The sequence below is a fragment of the Callospermophilus lateralis genome, chromosome X, assembly GCF_048772815.1.
Source record: "Callospermophilus lateralis isolate mCalLat2 chromosome X, mCalLat2.hap1, whole genome shotgun sequence".
In the NCBI taxonomy this organism is placed as follows: domain Eukaryota; kingdom Metazoa; phylum Chordata; class Mammalia; order Rodentia; family Sciuridae; genus Callospermophilus; species Callospermophilus lateralis.
The window spans coordinates 39140633-39146676 of NC_135325.1; positions in this window are offsets into that span (position 1 = coordinate 39140633).

Genomic DNA, 6044 nt, shown 5'->3' on the forward strand with positions numbered 1-6044 from the left:
GGAAGAAGACTGCTTCTGACTTGTGCAGAAACAGGAGTGGTTATGACACCTACCGAGGGAAGCACAAAGTCTGCAGGAGAGCCCAAACAGAGCAAATCTGACCAGATTAAGTGAGACTCTGACGAGAATCATCAGAGGTATTAGAGAAAGTTCTGTTTTCCTCCATAGTTTGTTGGTTAGGATTTAAGTCATTTTACAAGAGCATTAAATAATGAGAAGACAACATCAGGCTGTAAATTATTTTGGTATATTTAGCCATAAGGCATTTAGGTGATTTCTGGTTTTGTCCAATATCTATGCCCTATCTTTATTTTGATGCTGGTAATTGACCAAGAACCTTATGCATGCTAAGTAAGCGCTCAGCTTCTGGAGCATACCCCTAGGCCCACAATGACTTACTTAAATCTCTCTCTAACATTGAAGCCCCTATCACATTCATTCATTCAGTAAGAAATTGCTGAATACCTCCCATGAGCTAGGTTGTGAGGAGACAGAGATGAATAAAACAAGCAGAATTCCTGTCCTCTTGGTGTTTTCTGGTTGGGAAAAGAGACACTGAACTAACAATTACATAAATATATATATGTACTGTATGAACAGCTCTACAGCTCTTGAGATGGAAGTAGTCATATCTTTTGTATTTCTACAATTAAATGAAAACTGGTTTGAACCTTTATGAGCTAGATTGGTAAGAAGTTCATTACCATCCTCTTTGGCTCTTCTTTGCTTCTGGTTTATCCAGGAATTTATGCTGTCTGCAAATGAGGCTGCCTAGATGTCTGTTCCTCAGAGGGGGAAACCTCCCCTGTCATCCTTGTCATTGTTCCTCACTGCCACAATGTGTCGCTATTGAACACTGGTCTGCTTCCATCTGATGCTCTTGGTCTACTCCAGGGCAAAGTTTCCTTGACCTCACCTTCCAGTAGAGGTCAATGTGATCCCTCAAAGGTTCTCCAAGTTGCAGCTAAGTGACCAGTCTTTCTGGGTATACACTCAGCTTTTTTCCTCAGAGACCTCACTGTCTAGACGAATTGGGTTCAGATTGAGTCAGGTGTTGGCTCATCATGGACCTTCCCTCTTTGCATTCCTTAATGGATTCACTCCAGGAGTAGAGGGGCCTTTCTTTTCAAGCCCCTGAAATTTCTTTTTCTTTTTTTCTTTTTTCTTTTGCAGTGCTAGGGATTGAATTTAGGGGAGCTCTACTACTGAGCTACATCCCTACCCTCCTCCATCTTTTTTTTTTTTTTTTTTTTTGCAGGGGGAGTACTAGGGATTTAAACCCAGGGGCACTTTCTCACTGAGCTACATCCCCAGTCCTTTTTACTTCTTATTTTGAGACAAGATCTTGCTAAATTGCTGAGGTTGGCCTCTTAACTTGTGGTCCTGCTGCCTCAGCCTCTGGGATTATAGGCGTGCATCACCATGCCTGACCTGAAATTCCCTTTCTTTGGCAAAATAACTTAATTGCCTCCAAGGAGCACCCACATCTGATGAATGCACAAGAGGTTGTACACTCTTCTGGGGGAAAGTACCTTCCAAATCTCTCAAAGAAGGCCAAGGATGAAGTGGACATTAATGTGGTTTTTGGCCACTCAGAATTCACTCCCTATTCTTTTGTTAGGAGAACCCTGATTAAGGAAATTTGTTTCTCAGTTTTTTTTTTCTTTTATGGTGATGTGGGTCACCCAGGGCCTCTTATATGCTGGGTGAGCATTCTACCACTTAATGGATTCACTGAGATATACCCACAGCTTTTATTTGGAAGATTTTAATGATCACTTTCTCCCATTGGATATTGTCTGGGAGGACTCTCAGCCATGGTATCCTGCCCTCCTCTAGTCAAAGGATGGCACATGATACAAACTAAATCAACTGGGTCTTGAAATAAGGCATTGATTCTCTGAATTCTAATGAGCATACAAATCACCTGGGAGTTGTGTTGCATGCAGTCTGAGTCAGGGAAGACTAAGATCCTTCATCTGTACAAAGCTCCCAGGAGAGGCCAATGCTGCAGGTCCACACATTATCCTTTGAGGAGAAGGGAAGTAGTGTGAATGAACAGCTGTAGTATCTTAATCCAGTTGCAGCAACCTTAAAAGACAATCAATCCAAATCTGCTCTGGATCCTGTCCTTTATAACCTGAATCTTCAGCCATTTCTTCCATTTTACAAGCTCGTGTGTGTGTGTGTGTGTGTGTGTGTGTGTGTGTGTGTGATGTTTGCTGTGCTGGGGAATGAACCCTAGTCCCTAGTCCTTTCCCATTGAGCTATGTCTCCAACCCCCTATATTCTTACAGTAAATTATTTTTATATGTAGGGTGATAGAATTGATTCTTATTGCTTACAACAGAAGGATGAAAGGAGGAATGGGAAAGAGGGAGGGATTGAGAGAAAGAGAAGAGGGGATTTCCCTTCAGCACACAACCCATGTGACTCGGCAAAAGTACCATTGCCTTTCCCTATAGCCATCACCTAATTTTCATCCTTTATGTGTGACTAATGTCATCAAATCATTCTATTTTGTGATCCTCTTTGGGAGACTGTAAAGGCTCTTAGGAAGTGTTCAAAGTTGATAGAAGTTTCTTTGTTTAACAACAATTGGAAGAAAACTCTGGGGTACCATGTATATAAGTGCTTGGTTTTGTTCTTCTAGCTTTGCTGCTTGGGTAAAAAGAAAAAGGTCTGCACATCAATGGGGTTCTTCACATTGATGTAAAAATCTCCGTTAATAATTGTTCTGGGGCTGGTGGTGTAACTCAGTGGTAGAGCACTTGCCCATCATGCGTATGGCCCTGGGCTTGACTTGCAGGATCACCAAAAAAAAAAAAAGAAAGAAAGAAAGAAAGAAAGAAAGAAAGAAAGAAAGAAAGAAAGAAAGAAAGAAAAAAGAAAAGAAAGAAAGAAAGAACAAAGATAAATAAATAATAGAGGAAACTGAGGCAAAAAGATCGCAAATTCAAGACCAGTTCTGGTAATTTAGCAAGATCCTGTCTCAAAATAAAATTTAAAAGGGCTGGATGTAGTTCAGTGGTAGAGTGACCCTGGGTTCAATCCCCAGCACCACACACACACACACACACACACACACACACGTAGTAATTTTATTATGATTTATCAAGTTGCTGAAGGCCATGTTCTAAAAATTGGGCAGTACAAATACAGTGGTTTATAAAAGGCTATGTGGCTGCAGGGAGATATGATAAACGGATGATCAGAGCTTAATGTCCCAAACTCACTGTTTTCACAAACTGGATCTTCTTAACTTCAAAAGTCAAGGACAGCCAGGTGTGGTGGCGCATCCCAGAGGCTCAGGAGGCTGAGGAAGAAGGATCACAAGTTCAAAGCCAGCCTCAGCAAAAGCAAGGTGCTAAGCAACTCAGTGAGACCCTGTCTCTAAATAATATACAAAATAGGGCTAGAGATGTGGCTCAGTGGTTAAGTGCCCCTGAGTTCAATCCCCAGTAACCAAAAAAAAAAAAAAAAAAAGTCAAGGACAAAACTCTGGACAAAAATGAACAATCATTTGGAGGACTTGGGCCTCATCCAACAGCCTGCAAATGCCCAAAGGGACACCATTCCAAGACAAAGAAAGGTGAGCCACAATCAGGTTTTCCCCAGAATGCTCCAATTGGCATCACTACACCGGAGGAGAGAGTTTCAGAGTTTCATAAGGAGGCCAAGTCTAGCCACATGAGGAGCCAGAGGTCAGAGTTGGCCCCAGCAGCTACTAATAGAGGCGAGATTCTGAAATGGAGGGAGCTACAGAGGGAGGCCTCCCTCCCAACTCTGCACACATCTCCTGAAACTCAGGGCTGACTTCCAAACTGCACCCAACCAGGGCAGGACTCCCAGGAGCCCCATGGGATAACTGAGCCTGCACAAAAGAGGCACTAAGGTCTTTGCACTACAACATCAAGTGCTCACTCCTCTCCTGAGCATCTGTGCAGCCCCTTCAGTCATCAGGGTCTTGCAAACTAAAACCCACTGAGGTATCCCTGCCCAAAGATGGAAGGGTTAAGACAAAAAAGAGAAGTAATAGCCTGAGCTCTTGGCATGTGTACTGTCCAATGGTGCCACCCCTGTGGGAAATGTCCAGAGATGCAGAGGTCTAGAAAGTTAGGAGTACACCTCCTCTCTACAGAGCAATCAGAGTTTTAGGTATTTGCCTAAGAACATGAAAACAATGTCCATAAAGACCTTTATATGAGACTGTTCAGGGTCTAGAAAACTCCAGCCTGGGGGCCCAGCGTGGACATCTGCCTGTTGTGCAAATAAAGTTTTATTGCAACACACACCAAAAAAAGTCAAAGACACAACTCTAATACAAGTTATGAATTTCTCAGTGTGTACCTGAGACAGATTACTACCAACTGATATGGTCATTTCAGAAACTTTCTCTTAGAAATAAATAAAATATGAAAAAAATTAATATCTCTGTGATTTTTTTTTGAGATAGGGTCTAAGTTGCTTAGGGACTTGCTAAATTGCTATGGCTGGTCTCGAACTTTTGATCCTCCTGTCTCAGTCTCCTAAATCACTGGGATTACAGGTGTGTGCCACCATGCCCAGCATAACTGATCTTTGATTAAAGTTCTTGTGTGAAGCCTCTGATTCTCAGAGAAAGAATAGATGCCTGGGAACACAGGCATCATTATGGATGAGGCCCAGAAGTTGAGAATTCCAGGGACTATTAAGCTTTGTTTTCTTCCAGGGCGAATACTCTTATAGCATTTACATCTGGGGCTACTTGTGGTATGGAGCAGATTCCATAGTGGAGGAAGCAAAAATTTGAGTGAGCTGGGAACAGTGGTGCCCACCTGTATCCCCAGCAATTTGGGAAGCTGAGGAAGGAGGATCACAAGTTTGAGGCCAGCCTCGGCAATGTGGCAAGTCCTTATCTTAAGATAGAAAATAGAAAGGACTTGGGAAGCTAGGGGTATAGCTCAGTTGGTAGAATGCTTACCTCGCATGCACAAGGCACTGGGTTAAGTCCCCAGCACCACACACACACACACACACAAAATAGAAAATAGAAAGAAAGGACTTGGAATGTAGTACAGTAGTAAATTGCCCCTGGGTTTCCCCAGTATCATAAAAAACAAAAAGAAAAAAATCAGAGTGAGCTTTGATCAAGTCTACTGTTGTCACAAGAGATGTGCCTAGTCTGGCCAATATTTTATTCAAATAAATTTGTCTCTAAGGCTCCAGAAATTTCCTGACAGCAAACAGAATGAGCAAATAATCTATAAAGAAAAGAAAATACAGTGAAGGACACTAGATAAACAGAGGTGGTTCCTGACAGGGGGACACACATACTTTTAGGCCTCAGTATTCTCTATGGCTGGGCCCCAGTCCCACTGTTCTCCCCAGGAGTCCCCATCATATGTTTTGCATAGAATAGCTCCTTTTTAATGTGTTTTTTTTTATCACAACATTATAGTTGTAGATAATAGTGGGATTTTATATTGTTATAGTGTGTGTGCATGTACAAATATGTAACAATGAATCCCACCATCATGTATAATTATAATCAACCAATAAAATGTGGAAAAGTGGGTTCATTTTGACATCCATAAATTCATCTCACATAATTTGCTCCACTTCAATCCCCAGTGCTTCCCCTTTCCCACCCCTCCTCCCTCCCTGGAGTTCCTTCCTCTACTCTACTGGTCTTCCTTCTATTTATTTATTGTTTTTCAGTTGGTCCATTATACATAAAAATGAAATTCAAGCCAGGCACAGTGGCACATGCCTGTGATCCCCTTGACTCTGGAGGCTGAGGAAGGAGGGCCACAAGTTTAAGGCTAGCTTCAGCACCTTGGCAAAAGCCTGTCTCAAAATAAAATAAAAAGTGTTTGGGAGTGTAGCTCAGTAGTAAAGCACCCCTGGGTTCAATCCCCAGTGCAAAAAAAAAGTGTAATTCATTGTGACATATACATACGTTCCCATAACATAATTTGGTCAATTTTGTTGTGCAGTTTCTTCCTTTCCACATTTCTCCAAATTAACTCCCTAAATCCTCACAAAATCCTGTAAGGTTGGTG